Source organism: Amblyomma maculatum, chromosome 5 (assembly GCF_055883805.1).
Source record: "Amblyomma maculatum isolate TAMU_Amacu chromosome 5, ASM5588380v1, whole genome shotgun sequence".
NCBI classification, from domain to species: Eukaryota; Metazoa; Arthropoda; class Arachnida; order Ixodida; family Ixodidae; genus Amblyomma; species Amblyomma maculatum.
Window position 1 is genome coordinate 55,031,392 of NC_139348.1, and position 17,652 is coordinate 55,049,043.

The 17,652-nt window shown below is 45.2% G+C and overlaps 1 pseudogene; it reads right to left on the reverse strand.

Annotated features, from left to right (window-relative positions):
- Positions 1 to 17,652, reverse strand: part of LOC146188338 (uncharacterized) — a 151,413-nt pseudogene that overhangs the window by 128,273 nt on the left and 5,488 nt on the right.

Sequence of the window (17,652 nt, forward strand, 5' to 3'; positions counted from 1 at the left end):
AAGAAAGTAATGTGCGAAGCGTTGTCGCTTGCCATCCAAGGAGTTGTCATGATTGATTTCGTCATCATGTGTCTCTCCGGATACCATGTCATTGAGGAGCTGCTGCGCTGAACTTGCAGGTTCCTTTTCATATGAAAGGGAATAACCATACGATACAAACCATTGGTAATTAACTGGCCAACATATTGTAGGATCCAATAGAGTAAGTGAAAGTTGTGCCAGGACACTAGCAAAGTACCGTAATTCAGACACTGTTGTCTTAATTCGCTGCAATAGTCCTTAACAAGTGTCCTTATTTAATTTTCAGGTATTTTTATAGCACGGTGAGTAAACCAGCTCAGCCTCTGCCACTTGTAAATGCACGTAGGACATTTTTTTACGCAAGCTTGCCATAAGGCATATATTAGAAACTCGTGCAAATTATTTCTACTGCCACAATTTGTCCAACAGTACAAAATACCCAGCGCAATTCATTCCACATGCTGACACAGCGACACAAGTTCATAAGCCTGGAGCAAGAAAAAAAAAACGTTTGAAAAGATCTCTTGCAATATTTGGCTGTGGCACTGCATTCTGCGTGCGCTGCTAATGGTGACAGTCAATTGTCTGAGAAGACAAAGAAAATCATCTTGGAAACAATTATCATTTATTGTGGCTTCTGGCGGCTGTGCACATTTGCATGGACATTTAAAGCAGGTGCGTGACGTGTATTATATTATGCAACTCGAGCAATGCTCAGTAAGAGAAAATGCAGAAATATAATGTATCTAATTTGCACATAAGTTTTTTTTACTGTGGGAAAGCATCATCCACCACTCCTTTTCGGAGCGCACGCGATCGGGAGGCACCGAGTCACTGCGTTCCGAGCTGCTAAAAAGTGTAGTTTTCTTCACATATGGTAATTAATTGTTCCGCTCGGACCATCCGCTATCCGCTGCGCTCGTCTGAACAGAGGACGTAGTGACTTACCGGAATCAAGCTGTTTTTCTGACGCTGGAGGATTCGGAAAAGCCTTTGCGAACGCCTCCATTTCTTCCAGTGCAGTGGAGCGCTCGTTCACTTTGGAGACCTCTTTGGAGACCGAGACCTCTTTGGACGACGCCTTCGCCTTGCGCTGTACAGCGCGCGGCTTGTAGCCGCACTCCCGCGCCAGGTCTGCTGCCTCCAGGAGCAGGAGCGCACGTGAGGTGTATTCTTCCTCTGTTCAGGATATAATTCGGAACAGGTGGGGGTATATCAGCATCTTGGCGCTGTATGCAAGCGTTTAAGAAGGGAGGTCGAAAGTACTTACCTCCTCACGTTCTTCATGTCATCTGCCAGAAGTGTAAGATCATTAGGTCAAACCTTTCTCTTGCACTTTGTGGAGTGAATATTTTTACTGTGGCACCACACAATATGGCAGAAATCTCCAGCCACTTGCTGGCGTCGTGCAATGGGTCAAGCTCCAAAACACTTGAGTATAACGATGTCGTCCCCCGCGCTGAAGCGATTACGCGTGATGTTTCTTGGCGCGGGCAATGGCTTCGCAGCACTCTATAACGGCATTCCTTTTTTTTCTCCTTCGGGATGGCCGGGAAAACTTTGGGAGGACGGGAAGCACGTGCTCACAGTAGAACGTCATGATCGCCAAATGTCAAAGTGTTCGTTGGCTCGGCTTGCCTTCCTTCATCGTCTCTCTTTGCTGAAATCTCGAGAGATCTCGTGAGATTTCGCTTGATTACGGCAAGCTGGACATCCGGCGGCATACGTCTCCAAAATACGTCTCCAGCGCCTGTACGTGTCGGCAGTTTTCACGCATGCGCGGTAGGCGTCCGATACGTCTACGTCTGTACGTCTCCGGCAAACGTCATACGTCTCCGGTAAGCTAAATCTCTCTAATATCCCAGTCCTGGTTATCATCCGACACGTACATTGACAGCATGTCGTGAGCGTGCGGTTGAGGCATTCGGTGAGGCCGTTCGTTTGTGGATGGTAAGCGGTGGTAAAATAGTGCTTAATGGAGCAGTACCGAAGAATTTCGTCGACTACTCGAGCAAGAAAGCAACGGCCACGGTCAGTGAGCAGCTGGCGTGGAGCACCATGAAGCAGGATGGCGTCGTGGAGAAGAAACGCAGCCACGTCAGATGCACAGCTGGTGGGTATCGCTCGGGTGACAGCGTAGCGCGTAGTATAATCCGTGGCCACCGCAATACATTTATTCCCCGACGCAGAAAGTGAGAAAGGCCCGAGGAGATCAAGGCCAACTCGGGAAAACGGGTCTGCTGGGATGTCGATAGGCTGCAGGGGTCCAGCAGAATACCCCTCGTAGGGGTCTTTAAGGTTCAATAAATGATGATAAATGATGATAATGAGTTAGCTCGAACAATACAAGAAGCAGCTTGTCCAGCCTATCTTTGCATTTTCCTTCAAAATAATTTCTCTTGAAGTCATTATGCATAGACTCTATATGGTTATTTGTAGTAAGACCGGTCCACGCTCCTTTGCGCAGGGCTCACTGCTCTCGGTGGTTGTTCACCCTTTCAAAGTATTCTACGAATTTCGTCAGTCCAGGCTCAGTTTTTGCTGAAATTTTGACAGAAGTGCCTGAAAGTATGACTCATCTGGGCAATCTATCAATGCATGCAATACATTTACAGATTTTTTGTTTTCAGAACCAATTGCTTTGTTGATGTTTGTCTCCCACCTTCGCCACACATGGAAGTTGCAGAGCAAACATCTGCCAGGAGCACCTATGACTCAAGTCTTGGGTCCCCTTATGGGCATATGCATATGCACTATTTCACATAAAGAATTTGCACTTTAGTGGCCCACCAAGCTTTTCCTTGATGGCTACAAAAAATTTGATCTTTGTCATCTCTGGCGTACTTTTTGAGAGGAGGTAGGCATATGAAATTCCTGAAACACTGCCTCGAATTGCCATCGATGTTGTCAGCTAGAGGTTGTACCCATTTGTGCCATATGTTGAGTGAATGCGCAATAAGCTTGTGGACTACATTTTATCAACTCATCTTGCTGCGAAATGTTCATGTGTGCCATTTCAAACTCACCCACTTCTTGGTTAATCAACTTATCTTTACTCCATGATTATTCTATGGTAAAGCTACCCATAAGTAATAAAAATAATATGCCTCTGTCCATGAACTTTACTGTATACAGGAGAACTGGGTCTGAGCTCTTTCTAAGCTGCTCAATCTATATATCTCCACACTTACAATATATATTTTTTTCTGTTTTTTGAAGCCCATTTCGTGCCTCACGCAGAGGCTTCTCACCTCTTATGATGTTAGCAGATGACTCGATCACTGGCCAGAAAATGATTGTGCTTCCCCAACAACAACTCTTGATGACACGGTCAAAAGGAGTTTTTCCTTCATGCAAATCTTATGAGTCTCTGACAAGCGCTGGTGCTCACCATAGTGTTCAGTCTGAAATTATATATTCACCTCATTGTGTGTTGTGGTAACTGTCATAGTAGGAAAACAGTGACTGCTGTACTTTACACTAACACCCTCCATTTTCCTAATCCTTTTTTTATCATAGAAACCAGAGCAATGGCAAAGTAACTCTTTGTCACACCAGGTGTTGGCTGTTTTGGCCCACCTGAAGTAACAAAATAAGCTGTCTCTCGAGTTTCCTGCATGCCTTTCCAAGCTTTGAACTCTGCGGAAAGGGCATTTTTTTATTATAAATAAACAAGAGTCCAGAGACAATGAAATGGTACGACAAATAAAGTGAGGTAACATTTGATAAGGTGCACAAAATCCAATGCACCTAACTGTTCATTCACGACACTTCTTAACCTTGCTATGAAAACAGTCATCACAAGTATTTGTGGCAATTCCAGTCCACACGCTCGAAAAGTCATCATATCTGCTATATTACACTTTTCATGATTTCCAGTTTTGATAAAAATTTTAAATCTGTCGAAGGTGAAACAATCCATGTAGTTCCAGGTTGCCCATTTCCAGACTCCATAACGCATGCTTCCACTCACTCCCCGGCATGGATTTATGGGATGAAATATAGGAGCGTCCCCTTGGAAACGGGGTGGTAGCGCCGTTGCTATTATGCTAGTTTTTTCTCTATATCTTAATTATTGTTTTAGATCGGTTAAATGTCCACAGAAACGGTCACAAGGAAGCCACTGATAAACGAGTTCAGTTTATCAGTTCAACGAAACCTTTTGAGCGTTACCCCAAAGTATAACGCCATGAAACAAAACCAGCGATTTATTATGAAATTTTAAAAACAGCGTTTTTTGAAATTCTCGGGCAGAGGTTGTCGCTTAGCGGTGTAGGATGGAACTATTTCCTTAAACCGTGACGTCACGGGTGAGTTGACTGGTAAGGCTTGCTATAAGCTGCCATTCGCTGCGGCCACTGCCGGAATGACGTCACGGACATACTTCCGGTAGCTGCTAAAGTCGTCTGCTCGTGCGCTGCGCGAGCTCCTCAGGCGGCTCCTCAGGCGGTCAAGCACCACACGATGGCAGCAATTCCTCGACCGCCGTAAACACCGCCGCTGTGGCCCCTCCTCCCGCATACTGTACGCGAACGACACGGCGGATCGTTAGCCCCGATGTTCGAAATAAAGCGTGCTAAAATTTGTTGCCGTCTGGAATACTGAGCCGAATATCAAGTATGAAGCCCTAGTGAGGATCGCTGACCTGCAGAAAATTGCTGGTAAGAGCGATAGCCGTGATACAAGCAAGTTTCTGCTCAAGCCAGCTGCCGCTGGTGCATTTCGGCTCATCCAATCTGCTCGTACTAGCTCTGCGATTAATGCGTTGCCAGAGTTGACCCCATGATTATTTTACTATGGTAGGATAGGATTCACAATAAGGCAGTTTCATAAGTAGACGATTTACGACAGCATTGATCAGTTCTAAAGCGCCGACCGCCACGGCTTCGAAGCGAAACAATTTAGGCCTAGAGACGACTAGGTGCGATCACGCACGGCGCCGTCGTTCGCAGCGATCGCGCGCCCCACCCCCGCGGTAAAGTGTAACGCACCTCAGCCTGCTCGCGGCATCCCGCGCTGCAAGCATTGCAAACTCGTGTACTTTCATTACAGCTAAGGCCACGCATTTTTTGAAGTTTTTTGAAGTTCAAACGATACTGCAGGCAGGACAAGGCTTCAGTACGCATGTCGCTGCGCTGTCGGCCGTAATTGAAGACGTCGGGCGGCACAATAGACACCGCATAATCTATACATCAATCTTTAAACGTGATACAGTGGGCAAATGAATAACTTTGTGAAGCAGACCCGCTCGTACGTTTCGCGCACTCGGGCGCCGACGAGTAGCCTCCGTCAACAGATGCCGCCATAACTTCTGCTAACGACGCATTTGCGATAACCGCGGTTAGTGGTGTAACCATGGTTTGGCCGGCCGTGTAACATGGGTCAACCACGGTTTCGCGTAACCGCGGTTACACTGCGCGAATTGGCAAACTCCTCAGGCGTGTGCGAGCGAGGACGGGTTCACCCGAGTACGCCAGCGAGCGAGCGAGCGCGTGGGAACCGGAAGTTCGTCGAAGTGACGTCTTTCTGGGCGGAGCTTTGAACTTGCTTGTATTTTTTATTTTTTTTATGACTCCCTTTGGCGTACGAGTTGCCAGGGAAAATTAGAAGGGTCATTTTTAATCGCCGATAAAATTTTCGCGGGATAATGATGGGTGGTTCATTATCTATCAGTGTTATGACGTTGTTTACCCTTCTTGGTGACCGTTTCTGGGGACCTTTAACTAAACTATACCATCATTCTCGTTATCGAATTTTTGTTTGTACATTACTAACATTATGTTATTTTTCTGCTATTAAGCCACCAATCTTATAATCGTTTTTTGCTAGCTTCCACCGCAGGCTCGTTAACCCGACTGGTATCGCTAAATCCCGGAGCCTCAGAAAGAGTGACTGCGACTGCATCGACTTCCGGATGGATACCATCACATTTGAGTATATAAGATGGATAATTGTTTTGTGGATTTACCGCATACTGCATATCTGTCATCTTCATGGTTAAATTTCTTATTGTAGCTGCGTATTCTAAGAAAGCCTGATCTAGCTTCAAAGAGTAGGACACTGCCTCTTGAGTTATAAAAGAAAGCTTCTTTCCTGATCTGCCTTTTCAACTTTCGGTATAATTCCACACTCTGTTTCTTTTCCATCGAATTTATCTAAGTTTTACCTTCTGTGTTTTTCACCTGTTGCTTAGCGCTCTTTATTTCTTCGTCCTTGTGACCAGCATACTTACTGGTTAGTTTCCTAGTTCTTTTCCTCCATTGTGAGACAACGCTTTTTAGGTATAGGTGTTCAAATACTTTAGCTGCCCACCTGTTACTGTCCAATTTATTCAAGCGTTCCTCATGCTATTTTACTCTGAGCTTCTCTTACTTGTGAAGATGCCCAGCCCATATCTCTCTTGCGGTTTCTACGTGGGCATAGCCCACCTACCACCGCGGGTTTGAGCAGCACGCGAGCCGAAGCCTCAATCAGCCGTCACCACGCGCACACTAAAACACCGCAGCGCTCACTCGACCTCCACAGGGAGGAGAGCATTTTGCTGCAAGGACGCAGGCCTCCAAGTTCACAAAGGAGACGGTTATTGAAACGCCATCCTCCAGCAGTACCCACACAAAACACTCAGTCACCGCGTACCGGAAGCGCGCAAGGAGCAAGGCTCCCCGGCGCGCTGGCAGTGATAGGGATTGCGCGCCGCGAGCACGCAAGGGCGTGCTGTGATCTCTCTCGCTGTGGTCAAAGGGGTTTTTTTTTTATTTCACAGCATCTAAGTTACAGGAAACTCTGAACACTTGTTTGGGGGAGTGTTACCCCGTACATTTCTGCTTCCGCAGCGTGGGCGTCGTCCCAGGATGTTCGGTGCTGCCACTTCACACTCTCGCGTTCATCATTTGATGTAGGCGAAATGCGCCGGAGCGTCATACCCAGGTCCCGCAGGCTTCGGACCGACTGCGTAGCCCAGCAGCCGCGGTAAAAGATGGTGGCACATGGTAACCTCGACAGGGCCGTCGGCGTTCTGGTTTGAGTACTTGGACACCTTTTCTTGTGGGCTTCGGCCAGCGATATTCGGAGCCCCACGGCTTGAACGTCCAGGACCAGCGCCCGGTCCTCCTTCTGAGTACCAGGTCGGGGATTTGCTTACCCTTCGATGTCTTTAAGTGGAGGTCCTCACGCACTGGCCAGCCTTGGGCACGAACACGGTTGGCAATGTGCCGCACTATAACATCGTGGCGTCGTATTCTTGCATGATGGGAGCGAGGACACTGCTGGATTATGTGTCCCAATGACTCCTGCGACTGGCACCCGGCCCGGCAGCTGGTGGGAAGGTCACGCCCTCTCTTGGTTCTTGTCAGGTTGGGAAGAGCATTCACCCGGAGCTTCAAGATGTTTATGAACTCTTTCCCGTTCAGCAGTGTGGTACCGTCCCCAATCCATCGGTTCGAGTCAGGGCAGCTCGCAGAGTCCCGGAGCCCGTGTCCGTCGGCACTTTGGTGGAGCTTGGTGCGCCAGTGTTATCTTGAGGCAGGGACATAATTGGGTTGGACTTTTCGCGGCATTCCCGGTATTATCCTCTTAGCAGCGTCACCTGCCGACAAATGAAGAATATATGGTATAAACAATAACTACTTTCTTCTGGGCGAGTTGGTTCATATTAGCAAAAGGAGATAAACTTGCGCAAAAAGCGTATTTCCTTTTGGTAGAAACAAAAAATAGCGCAATTCAAGCTTACTAGTCTCGTCGCTACTGTGGCACAACGGATTAACAATGCGTTTCCAATCCTGAAAGAGCGGTTCGAATCCACTTCCTGAATTGCTTTTTGCTTCTGCTCTCAGCTTTTTGCAATTTACAAAACTGAAATAAATTAACATATTTAAAGGGGGTTTGTTCACTTCTTGGGTTGAATTATGTAATGTTTTTTTTTTTATAAGTAGCCATAAAACCTGCAGTGTACGAGCCAGCAGGCATCATCAAATGCGGTGGTATGCCAACGCTCGCACTATTTAATTTTCTTCATTACTTCGGTAATTATTTCCAGTCTTCAGTGGGTACGTGTTACCTTTAGGTGAGACACGCTTCTGCACTGGAATCACCGTTTAACTAGCTGACTTACAACTAGTAAGGAGGAAATAGTAGTTTCGAGAGCCTACCATTTGGCATTACGCCTGCTTAACCAGGCCATGAAAAAGCAGTCATAATATCCCAGGTTCTCTCCAGAAAAGTTTCAGAAGCAGACATTTGAGGACGAGGGGGCTAGGAGCAGTGGCATAAACAGAATAATGACAAGTCCAACTTGTTAACATGGTATGAGGGTCTTAAAAATGCCTCTTCCACTTCAAATTATCTTATCACGAACACAGAAGCCATATAACTGATGCACCTCCTTCACTATCTGAGGACGGGCAAGTGAGTCTGTCGACAACACAAAGACAACCCTGTACATGAATAACCAACAAACTACGGAAAACCTCCAAGAGCCGCATAAAAAACTAGACATATTGATTACAAGCATGCGGCACTTAAAACAGCGTAGAAGTACTGCTCTAAAATTATAAGTACCACCATGGCTCTTTTGCAGTGCGACGCAGTGGAATAGATGCCTCGTTTCAAACGGCTCTGTCGCGTTGTGACCCGTGCAGTGAAGCATCCTCAAACCGAAACGGTTCAGCGTACTCGAAGAGGGGAAGAAGCATGTGGATGCAAGAGAAAATATGAGTATGCATTAGGATGATGTGACACCATCCCGATATAAAACTATAGGGCCAGTGATGCGCGCTGCAGCATCTCAAATGGCGTGACCGGCCACATCGCAGTCAAAGAAAGCTGTCCCTGACTTCGAAGTCCGCGAGATGGTCTGGTGGTTGGTTAAATCTAACATCTGAAATGTTATAAAGGAGAAACTATTTGTAACTGCCTCAGAGGTAGCACATTGTTAGCTTTGTATAATTCATAATGTTTGTGACACTTGGGCACAGAAGTTTTCTGCTTGGTCTTGTGTACATAGAGGAATTGATTTATTACTACAAAAAAAATTAAACCCGGTAGCACTTGAAATGATTTATAACCTGTCAGCTACGCACCCTAACTATATAACAAATGTGTTCTATTAGAAGGTGTTCACGGGCTGAAATTCCGAGCCCGGTCCGGGCACTACTGTACAGGCCTGAGAATGGCCCAACACTAATAGGGGCTTAGCTCGGATCAGTGCTCTGACTTAGGGCCCGACCCGACCTGAATCCGGCAGCACTGACGTTTCTTCCGCAGCTGTAACTTGTGAATGGAATGACTAATATGTCCCACAGAAAGAGCAGCTTTTGTGTACGCAGCCTTCTTGCTTCGCTGCAATCACTAGGCAACTTTAGCATCGAATGCTTTGACTCTAGCGGTTATGATCCGCTTTCGCCAAAGCTAAGTCGGGGTCTGGAGCAAGCCATAACAGAGACGCGAGAAGTGGCAGCATAGCGCGAATCTCCAAAATGAAACGTCTGTTAACAGCAAAGGCGCATTGTGAACAGGCATATCGATATTGCTTGAGAGCTCGTACAGATGCTCTCGCCTTTGAACGGCACAGGAAAGCATCCAATTTGAACTGTGCTATTTATTACCTATGCCTCCTGACTGTGCTAAGTATTGCCACAAAATTTCTAGGTACAGCTCGCTGCCCTTAGCGCATGATGCTGCTCGGGGAAAACAGTACTCTTTTAATGATAGCGCAATACATTCTCATAAGAGTTCAGCATTGTGCAGATGCTTGTACTGCTATTTGTTATAACTGCTGCTGCTTTCTTTAAAAAGGCGCTCGTTGATCTATTCATTCAAAGGTGGGAAGTACGTATGGGAGTGCATACATACATCTAGTTACCAAGAACGTTAGAATGTGCTCTTTTGATAGTGAACTAAGTGTGTTGCCCCATATTGCGCTGCATAAATAAAGGCATCACTAGCCATCAGTAAAACGAGGATAAAGACCTTAATAAATATGCTATAGTGTTTGACAAGTGTAAGTGCTAGTTCGTTGCAAAATGGACTTTATTCGGAATCGCGCCCCTCTTTGCCCTGCAGGCGAGGTACGGTTGGGTTGGTCACCGATGCTCTCTGGCATGGTTTTTGTCAAATTCGTTCGCAATAGCGGGATGCGCTTACTTTCCAATGAATAAACCGTACAGCGCTGGTCTCCCGCTTAGCATGTGTAGAGAGGCGGATGTCACCTGTGGTTACACTCTCACACACGTTTCTCCTGCACTTCATCTACTTAATTCATGACAAAAGAACGCCAGCAAACCTTGCCGTGTCATCTCGCTTGAGGCGAGTGAAGGCGGGAGCAATACGTGCATTCCCATGGTCCTCAAATATGCTACCGCTACACATAATATTGTCACGTGGTAGACAAAGCCGTAGGCAAATGTCAAATTAGGGTGAGATTTTAGTGAAATAAATTCTTTACTGGCCTGACTTGCGCTTGCAAAAGAACTCGGTGGCGGCGATGGCAGAGTGTCCGTTGCATTCGGCAGTGCTGAATTTAATTTCGACGCAGAAACGTCTAGATAATCTACCCAATGAATACTGGAAAAGTCCGGAATAATATGGAGACGTTGCGCTTGCCTGCAATCATTACAGACTAATCTCAGCCATCTCGCACTAAAATAAAGGATAAAGGCGCGTTTCGCGACACTGGTCGTGAACAATGAGCCAAAATCGGTCATTTCACCACAATCACAGTGTCAATGCTGCATGCCGGTGGCTGTGGGAGAACTGCAAACAAGGATTTGATTGGTTCGTGGCAACAATGAGCTGCAACTGCAGGAGTCTGCTATCAAAAGCGCACAGGTAAAAATAATGCACATGCTCCGTCCTCACCTTCGGTTGTGCTGATCTTGTGCGTTGTGTATCTCCGGACAAATCCATGCATTGCTGACAATGTTGCATCAGAAGAGAACGGTTAGTAAACAGGGCATCGTTGTAAACGTCGCATACATAAGGCTTTGCTTTTGCCACAAAGGGTACGCATTCATCAGGGTGCTTTGTTCTTAATGAAAATTCTTTGCCGAATGAGAAGAGTTAACACTTTTCGCAAAGCGGACAAGAATGCTTACTTTTCTGTTCCTAAGCTACTAAGTGTTGCTAGATGTCGCGCAGCTCATCAAAGGCCTCCCTTAATTCCTTAGCTCCAACTCGCAACTATACAATAAAAGTAACAGCCCATATGTTCCAGGAGACAGAGGCCCGAATCAGTATACTTTTCTATTTTCTTCATATTTTTGAATTTAACAGCTTTTATTTTGTTTATATTCGTATCTTGCATTTTGTTTTAACAAGATGTGTACCAAGAAAAATAACCATATATTTTTTATTTCACCCTGTGGCATTTTTGTCCATCGTTTTGCTGGTATAGCAAGCAAGTCAAGCACAAAAAACTTGCCCATTTTCGTTTGAAATGGAAACACATTAAAACAGCTAGGTAGGTATATATACAGCGGACAGCTAGTGCTTCCTGCTATTTGCAACTATATAGCTTGCTCCAATGAATGGTAATTATAACTGCAAGGCAGATGCAAATTCCTCAATCACGACAGCAACACAAGGCAGATGGGTACAGGAAATGGACATGGCCATTGTTGTCACAAGAGGCACCTCCTGCGCTGTGACCTATTTCTGCCCCCAAAACAGGTTTGGCCGCCATATTGAAGGGGGTTTACAGTGCAGAGAAGCTGACTTCCAGAGTTTTGTAAGAAGCGCAAGCGCTAAAGAAATACATATTTGTGAGAACATAAATTTGGTGCGCTCAATTTGATTGCATTTTTCTTAATGATTGCCTCCTCAGTGACAATTATTCCTTGGATGATTTGATTAAGTTGTCATACACAATCAAGGCCGGATTATGAAGAATAGATGCACGAGGCCTAATTATTCGCAAATAGCACTCCCTCCCCCTCCTTCTTGGCTGTCCTTGCCCACGTTAATATTATGTACACTACTGGAAGTACTCAAAGCTTCATTTGAGCTACAGCAAATTTAAACAAAAAGATGCAATCAATGGGGTTTGTGCGGTAGCAGTGTAGCAGCATTACTTTCGCAACATACAAATGGGGCCATGCCCAGTTGACAATGCATCATCAGCTAGACTCTACCTACTGCAGGGTGAACTCGATCTCCCATATTGCGTACCTCAAATAACCTGATCCTGGACTAGCTGCATCCACTTGACCCTTGCGAAGGACACTTTCTTGAAGCAATCAATGTTCCACGGACTTTCATTTTAGGCACATTAGCAAAGCTACGTAATTTCTTGAAATAAAAAAGGCAGTCATGGGGAGCCCTAAAGAAAAGAAGCACTGTCTTAAGTGAGGAGGAAAAGTATTGTCACTTTTCACAACAACGAGAGTTTTGCAAAGTAACATAAGCTTGTCATGTGCCCGCCCACATGAAACTTGAACAATACACTTATTCATATAACAGCTGCAATTCATGTTCATATAACAGCTTCGCACTGAAAAACAGCGCAATTTTTTTGCTTATATTGGCAGCTCCAAAATATTGCCACAGTACAAAAAAAACGGAAGTGTTCTACCACAGGGCTAAATCCACTACAAAGCCTGTTAAGGAAAAATGCTTCTGATTCTGACAGCCCTGCTAATGACGATGATACTCCAAAGACTCTAACATCGTCAATAATTCATGAGTTAGGAATTCTCTTATGGCCCAAATTCTGGCAGAAGTCTAAAACTTTGGGAATAGGTGGGGTTGTTACGGGATACTCATTCAGATGCTGGGCCATGGCGATTCACTCAATTATTTGACTGGGCGCACCTTTAGCTGATGTTATGTATTTCATTATTGCCCCATTTCCCCCCTCTAATACAAGTGCAGAATTGCACCACGATGGTCCCATGTTTCTTGCGCTGCTGGCAAGGTGCTGCACAATAAATAAGATGCACAATAAATGTCATGCAACACACACCATAGAGTCCCGCAGCTCGCTCCACAGACTTATGAAGGATATCATCTGGAGCCGTAAAATATTGCAACACGACCCCAGACAACAGTACAAAATATTCCCAGTTACCCATGAATGCATAAAAGGATAAAAAATCTAAGTCAAGCTAAAATAAGCTAAGTTTCCTTATGGCAACAAGAAAAAGCTACATTCCAGTGATAAGCATGGAGACTATTCATATCAATCTGGCAGGAATTCCTCATGATACTTATAGTGAAAACTGCGCCAAGTAGAATGTTTACTGAGTGAGGCCTTGTCGCAGTCTCTGAAGATGACTGTGAGCAAATATGAGTCTGCATTCTTCCTCCACCCCTCAATGTATAGTGAAATCATGTTTCTCTCTTAGCACCTCCTCTATTTATTTCTACTCTACACATCTGAACTGCACACCAAGGCAACATATGAATAAAACCTTCCACATGAGTTCCCCTCTTGTGCCTGAGTGTTGCTGTGAAAACCTGAATCTGAAGGTTAAGATGTCCCCATGTTTATGGTGCGTCCTGAAACTTCAGCTTCCAGCTGCTTCCCTTTGGAGAATTTATCGCAGAGCAGCACTAACTGCCTCCTAAGTATGAGGAATTTAGATGCGGTTGCTTTTAATCATGTGGTAAAATTTATTTTAATCAGGTGCGGAGCATGTGAACGTAAATAAGATGTGGGTAAGTGTGATAGACAGCAGTCACTATCGCTTGTTTTCCTTCAAGAAAAAGAATGTTTAGAAAATATCGCCCTTTTTTCAAGGAAGAAGTTTTGTGCATCACAAGTCATTTTTCTGCTCCTTGAGATATCTTGCATACTTATTAATTCAAGCGAGCCCTGGCATGCCTTTGGGTTTTTGGATGTTACCTTTTACTAAATAAAAGTAAAGGGACTGCAATTGAGCCATCTCAAGATATGCTTGCAATTGCAGCAGGCTACTGAAAAGCTAATTGAGCTGCTGGTGGCACCTGAAAAATTAGAGTGAATAATGAAGAAAGGTAATGGGTCTTCGGACATCGTTTACCTAGAGTTTTCTGCTCATCATGCAATGCTTCGGAAACTGGCAAGAAGAAAATCATCCTTCAGTTTCTGTTTTTCTTTTCAAGATTGTATGCATTTCAAAATCTCTTAAGCCTCCTTCAAGAAAGCTATCAGGAACAGAAAAAAATTTCCTTGTCAATCCTTTTTGCACATGCGTGGAGCCCTAGCTGTGACGCCATATTTCTGCCGAAATTGTGTCGATGCTTTTACACAGGTAATAAAATTAAGCTACAGGTTTGACTGTCCCACGAAACAAGAAAATTATTTAGGTTGTGTGTACTTATACATGATATAAAAATGCCTTCAAATGCAGATCCTCCCAGCCAGATGAATACGCAGCCCTCGGCCATTTCATTTAACTTCCTGGGGTGCATTTAGGCATCACATTCTATCCATACATTTTAGAGTAACGCTTTTCTCTTGTGTCAATAATAGCAGTGATTGCATGTCTTGGTTCATTACATACACAGTATGTGATTTCGTTCACAACTAAACAGTTGCAAGTCTGTGCCCGTGATGTTTTTTGTTCCTATATCACTTCTGCCTTGTTTCGCACAGTTAATTACAACGCTTTTCATTATGGTTGGGCAGATAAAATAGCTTACCAGCATGAGTGGGGTCGTCAAGGCATTGTTGTTCACTCAGTAGAAGATGGATGCATTCCACATGGTGGGAAAAGTGGTTCCAGTACTGACATGGAAGAATGCCGTGACAACATGGCAGGTAGTAGTATTGCAATCAGCTCCTCCACTTAGCTGCCTTCCAGAAGGCTGTTTCATGCAGCGATCTAGGCAGCCGTATCACGACATCAGATGGCCGTATCGCTGTCATTCGTTGACCTACTTTTGCCTTGATTGACGGACTACCTGCAAAGTTTGACAAATTCTCCATTATGATGTAATGAAAAATAAATCCAATAGTGAGTGGCGGCGCCATGCTAAAACACAGACCGCTTAAGAATTCCAAACTGTATAACTACTATGGTATATCTGCAATGAAATAGTGGGCATTGCAAATTTAATAATTTTTTCCGCTACCTGATGCTCATGGTACATCTACACTGACTGTGTCAATAACAAGGTTTAGTTTGGAGTGCTCTTCTACCATCGTTTCCATTTCCAGTCTTTAAAGCCCTTGTCATAAAAGCTGGAAGGCAAGCCTCTCTTGGCTCTTCGAGTAGAGGCTAGAAGATACGCTACCTAAGCAGAAATAATAAGAGTGACTAAAGTACTGCATGTTACAACATAGGGTAGTAAAATATATCTCGTCACGGAACCAACAGTTGACGACATGTGTACATGTCTTTGTTAAACTGAAATAAAGATTAACGAAGTAGCGGCGAATGATTTATTGTTTTGAAGGCATAGACTGCTTCACTAAACAAGACTGCATTGTTAACCTATTTTGGGATTACAAAGCAAGCGATTATATTAAGTCGCTTTATGTCTAGAATTTCCTGCGCTCCCACAGCCGCTTGCATGTCATATGAAATGTACCCCCGTGCACAAAAGTGGTATACTCCACGTGCTGCGAGAAAACTGCCCGCCAGAATTTTCCGACAGAGAAGCAGTTATTTCTGAGCTATATGCATAACGTACCCTCCTTAATATACTTGCCATCTTGTCCAAGCAAGTTTGTGTGGCACATTTTTTTTATACTAAAACAATGCAGTCGTTGTGGATCGCGTGAAGTACAGTCGTGCCTCGTTAATATGGACACTTTGGTTTCCGACCAATACTGTCCATAAAGCGAGTCATCTATAATACCTAGTCATGCATAAAAACGAAAATGATTTTATTCAGAAAAAAATATTGTAATTAATGACTGCTTTTGTACATAACGGTCTGCACTGGACTCAAAATTTGACAGAATACCGGCAAATTTGAGTGCATTATCCTTGTCATTGTTGTCTTCGAAAAATTGTAGTGTAGTCTGACGCGACTCGCGCACCATGACACGCGTGATGGTGGGCTTTGTGTTGGTCGAAATTTCCAGCACGAACTCCTCACTGGCCGATGAATCAGCGTCCGATTCTCTACTGACCGCCACTTCCAATATGGCCTCGTCACTGAGTAGTAGCCGCCAAGTAGCTGCTTGAGATTCTCCTGAGGCGAGGAAACAGCCTAGCTGTCGATACTACTCCCTTCTCTATGAATCCGTCGACTCGAGATGCTATGTCTGTTCTTAAAACTTGTCAGCCATCTTCTTGAGTAGTCACGCCTAGACAGTGCGTAGAATAATTTTTATCATTAAACATCACCCTGTTTTACTGAACAAAATATTTCGCAAGTCATCACAGCTAAAACATATCAAGACGGAGGATAAGGAACGGTACGTACCCATTAATGTTGCCGAAACAACGAGCCTTCTCTTGAAGCATTTCGTCGCTCACGACCGCACCATTCGCGTACACATTCTCACACCACATTAACAAGGCTGAATCCTTTTCTTCGAACTGTGCTGGGCGCTGTCAGACTGTGGCTGACGCTGTGATGCCGATGTTGAGCCATTTATTGCAGTCCTGTAGTATCGATGCTACCTTCGATCTAGCGAGGCTGAGCCTTAGTTTAACTTGGGCCCAGTCCCTCACTGCTTCGATTGGCTGAGATGGCTTTTGCCGCTTGTATTCACCGATTGCTCGCTTCGCGCCTACGTTCAGCTCTGTTCTTTTACGTTTTAACCCCCGCAATGCAAACAAGCCAGACTCAAGTTGAGGGTTACCGGCTCCTGATGTTTTGCACTTTTTTGCTTAGTTAACCTTTCAGCCTTTCCGTTCTTCTGATTCTCTCTTTTTTGCCTTGTACTGTTTCCGTAACGAAGCGAGGGAGTCAAGTTGGCAAGCTGCTATGCAGAAGTCTATCGAAATCCCTTCTTCCTGGTGCCGCTTCTAGAAGCAAACACGGCGAGCTGAAATACAGTTTAGAACGAACGAAGAGCTCATACCTTGCCAAATCCGCATTTTTGACTCAAAGCGAAGCCGACATGCGCACCACCTGAGGCGCAAAATGTGGCAGTTTGGCAGCGCAACAGGGATGAAAACATTGGTGCATGAGAGGGAAGCGCGTCCTGGACGGGACGCCCGGTTCCGGTTGCGTGCTCGTCGCCTTTTTGTCGCTCTACTTTGAGAGTGTGTCTTAACTCTGACCGAAAAGCGTTAACGGCTTCGTGCGCTTTGGGAAAGAAAACTTCAGTTCCCGTCGCCACTTTAGGCACTTGTCTTTCTTCCTGCCATTTCTTTCTTACGCTTTTACCGGCCTCTCTGTTCACGTTCAGCACAATTTATTGCAACCACATGTTTCTCTTTTCTCGACTGCGGCCTCTCGTTGCGGCACTTTCGCTGCACCCAGAGATCTCCTGGTTCCTCTTTTTCAGGGCTTTTCTTAATAGGTGACCCTCGGTTTGCTGTGGACGTTCCTCTGCGCTCTTGCGCCCCCCCCCCCCCCCCCCCCCCCTCCTCCCCCAGAACGGCGACATGCCCGCTTTGGTTCTTTCCAATCCCACAGTACTCGTTCAGGCATCCGTCAGTATCGGCTGTTGCGTAGGTTCGCGGACTCCTCTGCTTTTTTCAAGCACTGTGTATAATAACGGGGCAAAAATACATGGGCTCAAGTGAGCAGTGT